General features: G+C 40.4%; 1 protein-coding gene across 1 annotated transcript in view; it reads right to left on the bottom strand.

Moving 5' to 3' along the window:
• Nucleotides 1-14819, bottom strand: part of LOC113043705 (leucine-rich repeat and immunoglobulin-like domain-containing nogo receptor-interacting protein 1) — a 74227-nt gene that overhangs the window by 29685 nt on the left and 29723 nt on the right. The window contains exon 2 of the mRNA XM_026203255.1: nt 10906-11048. The gene's annotated coding sequence lies outside the window, so the exon portion shown is untranslated. The remainder of the gene's footprint in view (nt 1-10905; nt 11049-14819) is intronic.

Here is a 14819-nt window from a genome sequence, read left to right as displayed (position 1 = left end):
TACGGCTCTACTGATTATTAATGGTAGCCATCTAGTATTTTTGCACCACATACAATGTAATGCATATGCAATGTATCCAAAATTGCTTCTCTGCATGCACTACTTGACGTTTGCTATATTGGGAATAGTAAATGAGAGCTTGTTTGTTGTTGTCTCTTAGATCAGGGGGAATTTGCAAATAATAATGAAGTAATTATATATATATATATATATATATATATATATATATATATATATATATATATATATATATATATATATTTTTTTTTTTTTTACATTCAGTACTTAAAATTTACCACTTTATAAAAGGTGAAGAAGGTCCCTTCCAAGAGAATATCTCATTTTTGAGTCCTTGTCATCAAAAAGTAAATGTAAAAAAATCACTTCCCACTGCTTTTTAAAGAGCGACACAGATGGGAAATCAAAAATTACCTGTATTACAGTGTATGATGTAGCTGTCCATCAGTGTAAACAATGTGCAAAGTAATTAAACCAAAAAGTACACGATTTATAAAGTTATTGGCTTCTAAAGTAAGTAGTCGACTCTGAATCGCTGAAACGAGTCGTTATAGATTACAAATCTTTTGCCCATCTCTATGTACGTCACTAGGAACACTTTGCATAATAATCTCCGCCTACCGTCTTGGGAGAAACGGAACTCTCTGACCTGCCCCCCCACCCCACACAGACGCTCTGGTTGGTGTGACAGCATCATGTCGAGGAGACAGTGCGTTTTTAATTGTAAAGGCAAGTTTGTTTTATTTTCACTGCCAATGAATGAATATCAGAAGAACCAATGGCTAAAATTCATTTTTAGCACAGTAACAGAGCAGTACAACAATTCCCTTTTGTTGTGTTCACAACATTTCACTGATGACTGCTTTTCTAATCTCGGTGAGTACAGCGGGATTTTCAAAGCGTGTGGCCATAAAAGAGGGTTCATTACCAACTTTATTTGGACCAACAAGCATCTCCGAATCACAACGCGAAGTATGATTATGAAGTTATGTGTTTGTTTTCTCCCGAGCGTCTTATCAGTATGTGTGCTGTCTGCAGCATTTGTCTGTGCTGAACTTCATTTACAAACACGTCATTAAAATTAAGTGTAACAAGTGCTGCTAACAGATATTCTGTGATAAAGTAATCCATATGAAAACAACGCGATGTCCGTTTTTCACGTCTCCCTTCATTATATCTAATGTGACCACGCCCCCGCGCTGAACGCGCTATTCAGATTCAAACTGAAGCGCGCGACTTGAATACACCCACACAGAAGAAAAAGCAGCGAGACTGTTCAAGTTTTTTATTTTACTGTTTGCTTCGCGATGAGAGGAATAAGACATAATTCACCCCAAAAAATGCTAACGCATTGTTTACCATGAAGTTGTGTGCGGAACAACCAATCAAAATGTTAACTATGACTATGTTAGTTGACCAATCAGAACACAGTTTGCTACCGAAAGGTGGAGTTTAAGGAAACGGAATCTTTTGAACAGCTTCGCGCAAACTGTTTGGGGATCTCTGAGAATTGAGGTAATTTTAAAATGATATTTTGACAAAATGACAATGTTTTTTGACCTTGGATGGATTTAAATCTGTTGTACAGGACTTATAAACAGTGATAGGAAGCTTAGAATTTATCTTACTGGCTCTTTAAGACATGAATCACATTAAAGTCCAAAGCAAATCTTAGATAGTAATAATTGATTTGTGGACTGGATTTCAGGATAAATTACTAACTCTTGAGGGGCTATATGAGATTATATATGAGACCCTTGCCATTGGGGAAACTACACTGGTAAACATTGGTGTGAAGGTAACCAGAAAATCTTTACCAACAGGGTGTTTTACACAGGGACAGGGAACCAGCTGCAGGTCAGGAGAAAAAAAAGAAAGCTCTCAAAAAAAGTGTTTCGAAGGGATCATGGGGTTATTCGATTGATTTCCTTTAGGTAAATCCTCACATATCATCCCAATAGAGAAACTCAGTCTAAAGACAATTTAATTAAGAGGCAGATGGCAGCAGGGGAGATAATCCTGCAGAGTTTGATGTAATTCAGAGATGATTAAAAAGCCATCGCTGCACTCCCCAAATGGAGCAACAGCCTCACTTTGACCACACCGAGTGTGCGAATCAGCCCCTTCTGCGGCTGCACTAATCAGCTGGACTCATCTGGAATTACCACTTGAATTTTCCATAGGAAAGATGGAGTCAGTGTTCCCTTGTGACCCGAGGGGGTAACTGTGAATTCTACTCCTACATGATAGAGCCATTTTTGGCACATGTAATCACGCATCTGCTTGAATAATGGTTTCTTTGCTTTGGCTTCATTTACACTCATCCATATAATGTCCATATGATTAACATCTCACGTAGGGTCTATTTTCAGGCATGATATTTATAAAGCCTGGATATTTAAAGCTGTCACAGGTTGGTTTGGATCCATCCCAGATTTGTAATTATAATTTCTGGAAGTCTAGAACCTACAAATTACAAACTGTTGTCAGCATATTATTGTTGAATTACTGACAGCAGTGATTTGTAACCTAATTCAATTCAGAATGAATTTTAGCATTTAAGTGCTTCATGATGAAAACCAACAAGAGTGTTTTGCATTTTACATCAACAAAGATTATGCATATTTTTGCACATAAAATCAGCAAGTGAGTTTGAATGTGGCACATCAGGGAAGAAAAATCACATTATTAATTAATATCTCAATTGCTTATAAACCAGTTTATAAGGTTTAAATGGAGAGCAAACAAAGCTACACCTAAGACTTCACTTTTTTTCTCAGAAAAACTATGTTTTGTTTTATGTTTTATTTCTGTTATGTTTGAGAAGAGATCTCAACAATGTCTTATGCAGCTCAGATTTGCCAAAACTCAGAGATCTCTATTCAGACAAGACCAAATTATGTGACCAAATTATGTTAAAACAAGGGAACAATTTCTTAATTCGTGTCCATAAATTACTAAAATGGGGGAACTAAATCTAAATTATCTGTCTACGATTTACTAAAAAGTGGTCATATGATGTTGCTAAAAATAACATTTTGTTGAATTTGATGTAATGCAATGTGTTTATGCAGTTTAATAAAAAAAAAAAAAACACATTATTTTCCACATAAAGTACATTATTCTTGCTCCTCTATGCCCCATCTTTCTGAAACACGTTGATTTTTACTAAGCTCGATCTAAAAAGCGAGGTGTACGCTGATTGGCAAGTTATCCATTGCATTGTGTTTGGCTGAATACCTCAAGTGTGTGATGGAAATGTTACACCCCTTAACATACTGTTATGCCGTCTCCCGGCATGATGAGACAAAAACAATAAAACCCATTATAAACCAGACATTTGTTGCATCCAGTGGGGACATAATTACTGGTTATAATGACTTATACTGTCATTTTACGTGTTGCGTATTGCACTGCGTAAACATAAAACCACATCTGCATTTGTGATTGGAAAAACGACAAACAACAAACACTACTCTACACTGCTCAAAACTTGCGTTCGAATCATCAGTTGCATATTCTTTGAATTTAAAATCTTACTTACAGGCTGTGAGTCAGAATTGCCAGACTGTCCTTGCAATGTTGGAACTGAGGAATGGATGGCGGCCTAGAGTGAGGAACGGATGGCAGTCTAGAGTGAGTGGCGGCTGGTGGGCTTGAGAATGGCGCAGCCGGCGGGCAACCACATGTGACATCCCCAGGCTGGACTCCACTTTGTCCATGGTGAAAGCCAATCCAGTTGCAAAAAGCCAATCCCGTGGGAACAACAATACTACACTGTGAATCAAAGTTATGCCTCCTTTCTTTGCGTGAACATTTGGACGGTGTAATGCAAATCTTCCCACATCGTGAAGTAGACATGGGGGCGTGTTAGGACGAACCATTTTAGGGGTTGGCTCTTAACTTTTATAAAGAATATCTCTTTGGATTTGAGACTTTAGTCTTTGCAACTTATCTTCTTTATGCACAAAGAACTTGTAACACTCCATAGAGAAAGGAAAATTTTAATGGCATCATATGACCCCTTTAAACGATGGAACAAACTTTAAAAATGATTAGTATTTAACTAATATGAGGGAACACATTGGGAATTGGTGGCCACAGTTTAATGAAACAAAGGAACACATTTTTAGTTCTTGGCGACAACTTAATTAAAATGTGGGAACAAGTTCTTAATTTGTGGCTATCCAGTTTATGTATATTTCCAAGGAATAAGGAGAAACAGTTGACACTTCAAATTAAACATAAATTATAACTCCAAGTTTCCCAAGCTTCAAAAGAGCATTTTCATTTAGTTTTTGTGCATTACTTCAGTAAACATGATCGTGTGGTGTATTCTCTGAGAGATATGGTCACCAGTTTCCCATTCCAGCTCACATTACCGCCCTCCAGATTCATGCATGTGTGGCATAATCTCCAAACTCTTTCTGTTCCCCTCACCACTGGCTACAAATCTCCTTCCCAGCAGCCCCTTCACCACCCGAGAAATGTCTTCACACTGCCGCCTCTCAGAGGGAAAAGACTGACCTTGACGACAAGTCCCTCTCTTAAACGCAGATTACACCAAATCTTTCTCCAGCACACATGCTTCCAGAAATCAATTTTTCCACCTCTGATGGTTTTATATCTCAGCGGCAGCTATTCAACAACACAGGACACTCAGATTAGAGTCAAATTTACTGTGAGGCAGCATAAACACTTCTTTATCTCATTAAGCATGCATTGATTCATGAACATGAATATTCAAAAGTTCATATGAATATTCACAAAGTACCGCTCAGTTTCTCAACCTTTACTCTTTTCTTCTTTTTTCAATCGCACACACACTAATCACATGCATAAACACAGGTGAGTGGGGTGTCTTTTTCTTGAGTTTTCTAACAATTACAATCAGCTCTTTCAGCAGAGATCTACAGCGGTTCCCAGCATGCATCAGCACCTTGTATTTGCAACTCTGTATGTGTTAGGTGTTGAAATTATACTATTCAGCAGTGCTGTTCTGATCTTATTTTGCTCTGATTCTAGACAGGCACCGAAGTTCAGCCGTTAGAAAAAGCAGATATTTTAATAAATCACTGAAGAGCCATTGCACAGAAACCATCTGCCTGTATATTAATATTACCAGTCAATCCTGACAAGGCTATATACACATTACTGACAGTAACATTAGCCCTAGTCTCACATGAAATCTGGTCTGCTCATTTTCCCACAGAACCACCCACTTGACTGACACATTATATGACCAATCACAGAATGTTTTTACAGTATATAGAATGTCTATAGATTGGTAAATCTGTATTTGGACATAACTCGGAGAAAATGGGATATAGATGTGATCAAGTCAATTCCATAAACCTCAAATATGGTTGTTGTGTGATTGATGATTGGTTAGATGGATGGATGTTTGGATGTTTGCTTGGTTTGTTGGATGGATGGTTGGTCGGGATGATGGAGGGATGGATGGATGGTTGGTTGATTGATTGAATGAATGAATGGAAGATGGATGGATGGTTGGTTAATTGCATAGATGGTTGTTTGGATGGATGGATGGTTGGATGTTTTGTTGGTTGGATGGATGGTTAAAAAGGAAAGTTTTTGGCATCAAAAATTTTAATAATTTGGTAACACTTTATTTTGATGGTCCCTTTTGAACATTCTGTTGGTAATAAGTAACACTGAAAAGAATATTATAGAATATTAGTAGACTGTCTGCTTATTTTCTGTTAACTCTTTATTGTGATGGTCTCCCAACAGACATTCTTCTGACTATAACTGTCATGATTCTGCCCTCGTGTCCTTGATTTTTCCTAGTCTTGAGGCAGGATCATGACAGACCCGTGTTTTGTGTACAAGCGCATGGCCTTGTCTTTGGGCCATGTGCTTGTGTTGTCTCGTTCCCTTGTCCTGCCCCCCTTGTTAACCTAGTCGTGTCTTGATTGTCCCATCTGTGCCACCTGTCGTGTCTTGATTGTTCCCCCTATTTAGATCTCCTAGTGTGCTCTGTCTTGCGTCGGTTCATTGTGTTACTTATGTGTTTCTCAGATGTGTTCCACACTTGTGACTGTGATTGTATCCTGTATCCTGTATACCGTGAGTGTTTGTTTATAGTTAGTGTTTAGTGTCTTTATCTGGTCAGCCCTGTCTTGTTTGGTTTTAGTCCTTACCCTTGGTATTGTTTTCCCCCTCGTGGGTTTTTGTTTTCCCTTTTTGTCAAATAAATCCTGTGTGTACCCGATTCCTGTCTGCACCTGAGTTCCTCCCTTACCAAAACCCTGACAGAATGAACCGACCACCAAGGAACTCAGCAGACAGGAGGCAATGCTGGATGGCATCAGCCAGCCAGCGAGATTGTTTTGAGGGCTCTCGCCTTGTGGTGTTCCGGGGGACCAGGGGAGGTCGTTCCGGAGCGAGCGGGCGAGAGGAGGAGCCCCAGAGGTCCCCACCTACCCAGCTGCCGGCGATCCCGGAGGGTCGTGTCCTGGCCGTGGCAACCCTGGGGGGTCAGGCAAGCCCCTCCCAGAGTCCTGAGGTGCCCTCCTCAGCCAGCAGTCTCCCCATGAAACGAGGGAGACGGTTTTCATGGGAGTCAACTTCTGAGTCTTCGGCGTCCGAGACTGCCCTGCCCGAGACCAAACTCCCCCAACCCGCCTCTGACCCAGCTGTGGCCTCTGCACCGCGCCCAAGGAGGAAGAGGAGGAAGAGGGGGCCTGCCGGTCCTGTGACCCTGTCTCCTCCCGTGCCAGCAGCGGAGAGCGCTGGCGTGCCCGTGCCAGCAGCGGAGAGCGCTGGCGTGCCCGTGCCAGCAGCGGAGAGCGCTGGCGTGCCCGTGCCAGCAGCGGTGGGCGTGCCCGTGCCAGCAGCGGAGAGCGCTGGCGTGCCCGACCCAGCAGCGGTGAGCGTGCCCGAGCCAGCAGCGGTGAGAGCTGGCGTGCCCGTGCCAGCAGCGGTGAGAGCTGGCGTGCCCGTGCCAGCAGCGGTGAGCGCTGGCGTGCCCGAGCCAGCAGCGGTGAGCGCTGGCGTGCCCGAGCCGGCAAAGAAGAGGGCAGTATGCAAGTCGGCAGTCGTGAGAGCGCAGGAGAGTGCCGCGGCCGACTCTGCAGCAAAGACTTTAGTTCAGTGTATCTCATCTCGTAAGGAGATGCCAATAGTCTTAGCGGCTAAAGCCTTTTCTGATTATTTGTCTAGTCTTGTCCGTATCCTAGAAGTCCCCGTCAGTCCTGTCTTGTCCTCAGACCCTGTCCCCAGAAATCCCGAGTGTCCTGATGTCGTCTCCCCGTGTCCTGATGTCGTCTCCCCGTGTCCTGATGTCGTCTCCCCGTGTCCCGATGTCGTCTCCCCGTGTCCCGATGTCGTCTCCCCGTGTCCCGATGTCGTCTCCCCGTGTCCCGTGAGTGTTGCCCCGTGTCCTGCTGATGAAGTCATGTATCCTGTTGATGTGGCCCCGTGTCCCGTAGATGTCCCGTGTCCTGTTGTCCCCCCGTGTCCAGTAGATGTTGTCGTCCCGTGTCCAGTAGATGTTGTCGTCCCGTGTCCAGTAGATGTTGTCGTCCCGTGTCCAGCTGTCGTCTCCCCGCGTCCCGTAAGTCTTGCCCCGCGTCCCGTAAGTGTTGCCCCGCGTCCCTTGTCTGCTCCTATCATGTCCCCTGTCAGTTGTCCCGAGACCCCTCCCCGCCCCTCACCACCCAGACCTGCCCGTACCCCCCGTCGTCAGCCTTCGTCCTGTCCTCCTAAAACTCCTGCCCCACCCACTCACCCTGGTCTGTCCCCCATGAACTTTGTGGTCCCTCCTCCTCCCCTTCCCTGTTTGTTTTTTTTGATTTGTCACCCTAACCCTGCCGTCGTGTATTCATGTCTGCCTTTGTTATTATTTGTCATGTCTTGTTGGTTTGTGTCGGTGTCCCAGTCTGTCATGTCAGTCGTGTCCCGTGTTTGATGTTCCCTTGAGGAGCGTCTGGAAGCCGCTCCTTAAGGGAGGGGTTCTGTCATGATTCTGCCCTCGTGTCCTTGATTTTTCCTAGTCTTGAGGCAGGATCATGACAGAGCCGTGTTTTGTGTACAAGCGCATGGCCTTGTCTTTGGGCCATGTGCTTGTGTTGTCTCGTTCCCTTGCCCCGCCCCCCTTGTTAACCTAGTCGTGTCTTGATTGTCCCATCTGTGCCACCTGTCGTGTCTTGATTGTTCCCCCTATTTAGATCTCCTAGTGTGCTCTGTCTTGCGTCGGTTCATTGTGTTACTTATGTGTTTCTCAGATGTGTTCCACACTTGTGACTGTGATTGTATCCTGTATCCTGTATACCGCGAGTGTTTGTTTATAGTTAGTGTTTAGTGTCTTTATCTGGTCAGCCCTGTCTTGTTTGGTTTTAGTCCTTACCCTAGGTATTGTTTTCCCCCTCGTGGGTTTTTGTTTTCCCTTTTTGTCAAATAAATCCTGTGTGTACCCGATTCCTGTCTGCACCTGAGTTCCTCCCTTACCAAAACCCTGACAATAACTTTGTAAGTACATGTCAACTTATTCTAACCCTACCAGTCTACTAATTATCTACTTCTACTATAGTAAGAATTAATGTATATGTACAGTAGGTGCAATGTTTCTTACAGACAACAGAATGTGTAAAACTGGCCATCAAAATAAAGTGAAACCAATAATTTCACAGTAAAAAGTATATACTGTTTATTTTTTTTCCAATACTTTACCATGAAACACGTTTTTCTCAGTATAATTACTTCCATAAATCAGTAAATATTCATATATTAATCAATAGTTAATAATTTTTTATTTTTATTAATATTTTTTTATTTCACTGTAAAATTATTTAAAAAATATATAACAAATTAATCAAATGATTTTTTTCAAAAATGTATTTTCCTGTTTAGCTCATATGGCAGCTAAGTAGCAGTCACATATGGTTTTATTTTACTTCAATATGCTTTATATATTTATATCCTATCTTTGTCCCTATTTTTTTTGAGGAAGAGAATCATACATGCAGAATCTAGCGTGTCGTTTGTCTTCAGTCATGCGAAATACCGTCCGTCAGCTTTACTGCAGCCTGGTTTCCTCTCCGCACAGTCACGATAAATGATGGAGAACAGAAGCAAGACGAGGAAAAGAGAGAGAGAAAGAGAGGCAGGGCTGTAATGTTTCTACACAGATATGGCTTTCAAAAACTGGCTTATGGGTTGGTTTTCATACGCTATCATTCAATATGACAAACCAAAATAATACAAGGTTCATTTATACTGCTGTTTTGGACGGATCCTTTTTACTTCATGGTTTCTACCAGCTACGGAGGTGCAAAAACAGCCCAGCATAAAGCAAACTGTTTTGCAACCAATTACATGGAAATAGCCATTACAGCATGTTGGGCCTAAAAGACTCAGAGTCCATCAAATAAAACTCAAACAGCCTTGCATAGCCAGACTTTTTGGACTATAAGCATAAATACTAGTCCACAAAGCAGCTCATTCAGGCTCCAAAGTCATTTGTGTTGTTTTCTGTCATATGAGCACACACTTTCACTAAGTAATCGCAAAATATGAACTGCAGTGTCTACAGGTACAATGACAAAATTAATTTTCATACAAACTTACTAATACGAAAACCTTTCACAATCCACCAACAAACTACAAAGTGTGTCTAATTTTGTGTTTCTCACAATTTTTTTTGGCTGTTGCTTATTGCTCCTCACTAATTACTAATCAGGGTAGTACACACAGTGTACTAGGCATCTATGCTACAATTTAGGCTGTTTTGTCTTAAAACATTAATGTACAAAAACATTTAGTCTCATAATAAACTCTTTGTTTTCTCAAAAAGAGAATTAACATATAAAGCGATTAGCATTACATCCGCTTCGTAATTACATCCAGTATGAAATGCGTCATAGCATCTACAATATAATTCGGGTTTTGTCGCAATTTTAAATTGAGAGGTAACCTTTCTGTACTGGAAGGTACGCAAATTTACTAGAAAATATAAACTTTCCACAATTAATTGCAAAATATGAATGTGATTACAAGGTCATTCTCCTCCTTGACTGCAGCTACAAAGGAGAAATTGAAAATATTAAATGTGGTTAAATCCATGCTACATTTTGAGTTGTTTAATTTTATACTTAAAGCATTAATGGATTAGAAATTTTAATTGTATAACATGTTTAGTTTTAGACTAGAAAAGAAACATGTAATGAGATTAGCAGTTAACCGAAATAGGTTTTTCAATGGCTGACAATATGAGGTTGGCTGATATAATGTCGATATATGTATACCACAATTTAATGAAAGACTCTTTAAACTGAACAGAACACATAAATTAAGTACAAAATTGACTTCTTAACCATCAACAAAGCTGTCTAGAATTCAAAACTGAAAAAAACGTAAACCTTTCCTCAGAAATGGTAATTTTAGCCACCCGGTAACTTGTAAACAGCACAAACCAATAAAACCCTAAACCATGAATTACATAAAAACAGCCAATCAGATTACAGCTTGACAGGCAGTGTGCAAATGACCCGTGGGGGTGTCATCTGAAACTGATACGTGTCAGTGGGTGTGTTTGTTCTGCTCCGGCTGGGTTTGTGGGTGCGGACACATTTGGACGTCTCCTGGTGGCCCTGAATGCTTCAGACGGACCCCTGTAAGCTCCAACGAGAGCTGCTGTCTGTCAGATATGCTGACATCACTCACCTCTCTCACAGACTGTCAATGCGGCATCTCTTTTATTTCGAAATCAACTCTATTTCTTTTCTGGCACATTGACTTTAATATGATTTAAAGTGTAGCTGCAGGAGACGGCAGTATACTGAGGAAAAATACTGTGCCAGCACTTACATAACATCACAGAAACACAAATCACTCGCACTGTAGGAGAGGCTGAGTTGTACTCACGGGCAGTAAACGCTTCTCTGCTCTTTAGGATGGAGGCTGCTGGTTCACAGGGAATCGTGCAGGAGACGGAGACACATTCTCTCCCACGTCCACATTCCCCTGTCTTAATGTCTCCTCAGTGGAAAATCCCAGAACAGATGAAACTGCAATGAGAAAAACAAAGCAGAAGACAGTATGTCAGGATTTATGCTACAGTATGTCGTCATTTGTGTCTATTTCATTGGATTTAATTATCTTAGAAAATATATTACATTTATTAGCCACGCTTGCTAATAACCATCACTATTGGTACTATTACTCAAACTGAGGGTTAAGGATTTGAAGAAACACCAATAGTAACTACTGAAATTTGAAACATATCTTACCCTGCATGCTTCAGAAATGAATGATATCTCAAATTAAAGGTGAACTTTCCTAAGTTCATGACAGAACTTCTGTTATGACAGCTCTTGGAGGGATTGGCATGGTAATGTACATGAGAATGTAAATTTTTTGGTCTTGGCGGAATAGATCTGCTACGCTGCTGCTGCGGCAGAGTAAGTACAGAGACTTGCTACTGCCAGTAACATCCACAACATGTTGCTGTGAGCATGTAAGAAATATTGCTGCTGCATAAACTGTTGAATGTACCTGAAATAACCCCATATAGCATACATGAATCACCTCGTAGCAGATCTATACATGTGGAGCTGGGGAGGGTGGAGGGTTTCCTGCTATGGCAAGCTCTAGTCATAATCTAGTCTAGCAGCGAGCTCATTGGTTACTGATACAGGAGCGAACCAATCAGCTGTGCCATGTAGTAATGATGTCATTAGGTCAGACAGAGTTAGACCTATCAGACTGCGCCATCTAGAGTTTTTCTTCAAATATGAACATATTTGTTGCGGTTGACTTTTAAGACAAATTCTAAAATATTTAATTTAACCACAGTGGTATTTCCATCAAATCTCAAATTACATATATTTTTTTTAAAGCATTTTGTGGTGTAAATGCATTTGAAACATTTTTGGAACAAAACGAATGATGTCTTTGCCACAGGATTTCACAGGATTAAATAATATTTTGGACAAAATTACAGCGTGACTGAAATTAAACATGACAAATGAGGGACATTCGTGAGGATTTTTTTAATTAGATGTACAGTATCAAAGTTCTAAACTTAGAAATTTATATTTTAATCTGATTCATTGTTAAAAAAAGTATAAATGATTACATTCAAGATCTAATATCTGAGAGTAAAACAACACAAAACAAAATCAGTTTTTTTTTCTTTTTAATAAAATTCAGGCCCCACGTTGAAGAAACACCCACATAATGACTTGCATTTGATGATAAAACGTTACAATCCCTTAGACTTACAATCAAATTCTCGAACCATATCTAGTGAGCAGAATGTCACAGAGTTTAATGCCTTAGCAACCACACAGACCACCTAGCAACTGTGTTAAAACTCCTTAGAGCAAATTAGCAACTTCATGATGACCCAAAACAATCTTTTTTGCTGTCGAGAAAGCAGTCATAATGAAGTCCCCCATGAAATATTTAAGCATCAAGCCTTTATTAACGCATATATTTTAAATTAAGCTCCATTACATGTATCCTCACTTGGCTGCAGCAGATGTGACCGTATCTCAAGGTTTAACAGCACTCTATTTTAAATGACAATTCATAACCCTTCCATTTGATTGGCTCTGCTGTAAGAGTGCACTGTTACTGATTGGCTCCGCTGGGAGGGTCGCTTTGTCTCCTCTCGGCCACACGATTAGAGTTTTCCCCTCTTTGATTGGTCACGAGTTGCGTAATACAAAAGTCGCACACGTGCTGCGAGACCATCTCAGCCACCCTTCATTTCCCGCTGTGGCTTTATCTCCACCTGAATCCCACCACCAGCACAAATCATCAAAGCTACTTCCTGTATTGCAGCTCCCTTCACGGTGGGTATTTTTAATAGCCCTGAATGTGCAGAATTTATCTAATGCCAAGACTTGTTTATTACAAATTGTCGAGATATCATTATGTTCTCCACTAACTTCACGGAATAAAAAATGGATTAGCAAATCTATCTAGAGTTACACAAGGGGGTATGGCTCTCCCAAATGACAATTTAATGTTTAAATGAGGTTTTTGTGAAACTAAAACACCCATTTAGCTTCACAAGCAAGAGTTCCTAGGTCATCCGCCATTAATGCGCACTGGGAAATTCATACTAAGTTCAACAGGGTATCAGTAGCTCACTCTCAGCTACGTGAATGAAAGAAAATCTCATTGTAATGCTGAGAAGTATAGCTTTTTTCTTAATAAATAAAGAGCTGTTGCACAAAACACTCTATAACAGTAAAGTTAATGAAAATGCATGCTGCATTCAAACAGAAGACTGTGGGAGCAGGCCAGAGTCTACAACTAAATCATCTATGAAAATAACCTGAATGGGTTTGAGAGAACAAAAGCAGGACTAAATTGACCATATGGGCATTTGGGCACATACCCATTGGCACCATGTTTACAGGGGCAACATAGGAGGCCAGAAAGTTAAAAAAGACTGATAAAAGATGGATAAACACAGCTTGGAAGAAACATTATGGCTTATATTTTCCTCTATAAGTATGTGTGCTTTCAGTTATTAATTTGCTGGGCTACAAAAATTAATTTGAGCACAGTTTGAGATCTCTTCTTAAACTCCAAAAGCCAGAAAATTAGGTGAAATTATTAAAGTCTTCCGATGTTTTTTTCCCCGGCCAAAATATATTTCAAATACATGCTAAATGTCCGAATAAAAAAAAAGGTTTTGCTCAACCCTTGGAGTCTCATAAAATACTTTCTTTTTAAAGAAACAATTCTGCACAAAGCCATTTACAGCAGAGGTTCCAGCCTGAAAATATCCTGTTCTCCATATCCTGATGTGGAAATGAACCTGTGACCCACAATAAGATCAAAGAAGCAATTACAGACTCTTAAATTTACTTGTTTGCTGTGTCGAAAAGTCGAGTGGCTTTCTAAGAGCCAAACCATGATCTCTGGATATTGGAAAAGCAATCAAACGGAAGACTAATTAATGAGCTTTTGAGTTATTGCTCAACTTGACACGAATCCTCACGGGAAAGGAGTTTAATCTAATGCTGAGATAAGTCATAAACATTCTTATAGACTGAAGATGCTCTCTGATCAGTCGGCACAGAGACGATTAAACTCATCAGGATATCAGATGTTTTAGGAGTTGGAAATTAAAGCTCTTGAGTTCTTGTTAGACAGAATGCATGTGTGGCCCAATTACTTTTTAGTTACAACGACCAAAGGTCATGCTATAGAGCAAATGTCAAGATTTTCTGTAAACAAGGTAAATTATAGTTTGTTCCTCACACAAAACAACTGCGGCTTCAGAAGACTTAATAAGGAATATATCACCAAAAAATAAACATTTGGTGAACATCTACTTACCATTAGGCCATCTAAGATGTAGTTTATTTATTGTTCACAGATTTGGAGAAATGTAGCATTACATCACACACCAATGGATGCTCTGAGGTGAATGGGTGCCGTCAGAAAGAGAGTCCACACAGCTGATAAAAACCCCACAAGAATCCACAAGTAATTCACACCACTCCAGTCCATCAGTTAACATCTTGTGAAACAAAAAACTGCATGTTTGTAATAAACAAATCCATGCAGACATTTTCAACTTTAAACCTTTCAGCTAAATATGAGTCCTTTGTCCATATTATTGCTTTCTCTTGTGAAAAGAGATCATCTCATCTGAATCAAGAGAAAAATATCCAAGGATCAAGCACCGCTAACAAGCGAATACCATTTTAAATGAATATGTGGGCAGACTTTGATATGAGAGGACAACAGGGGATTGACTTAAAAGCATTATTATAGATTATGTACTGGTATTTTGTCCAGAGGCTAAAGTTTAA

Source organism: Carassius auratus, chromosome 25 (assembly GCF_003368295.1).
Source record: "Carassius auratus strain Wakin chromosome 25, ASM336829v1, whole genome shotgun sequence".
Lineage (NCBI taxonomy): Eukaryota > Metazoa > Chordata > Actinopteri > Cypriniformes > Cyprinidae > Carassius > Carassius auratus.
This window is presented reverse-complemented; position numbering and strand designations above follow the sequence as displayed.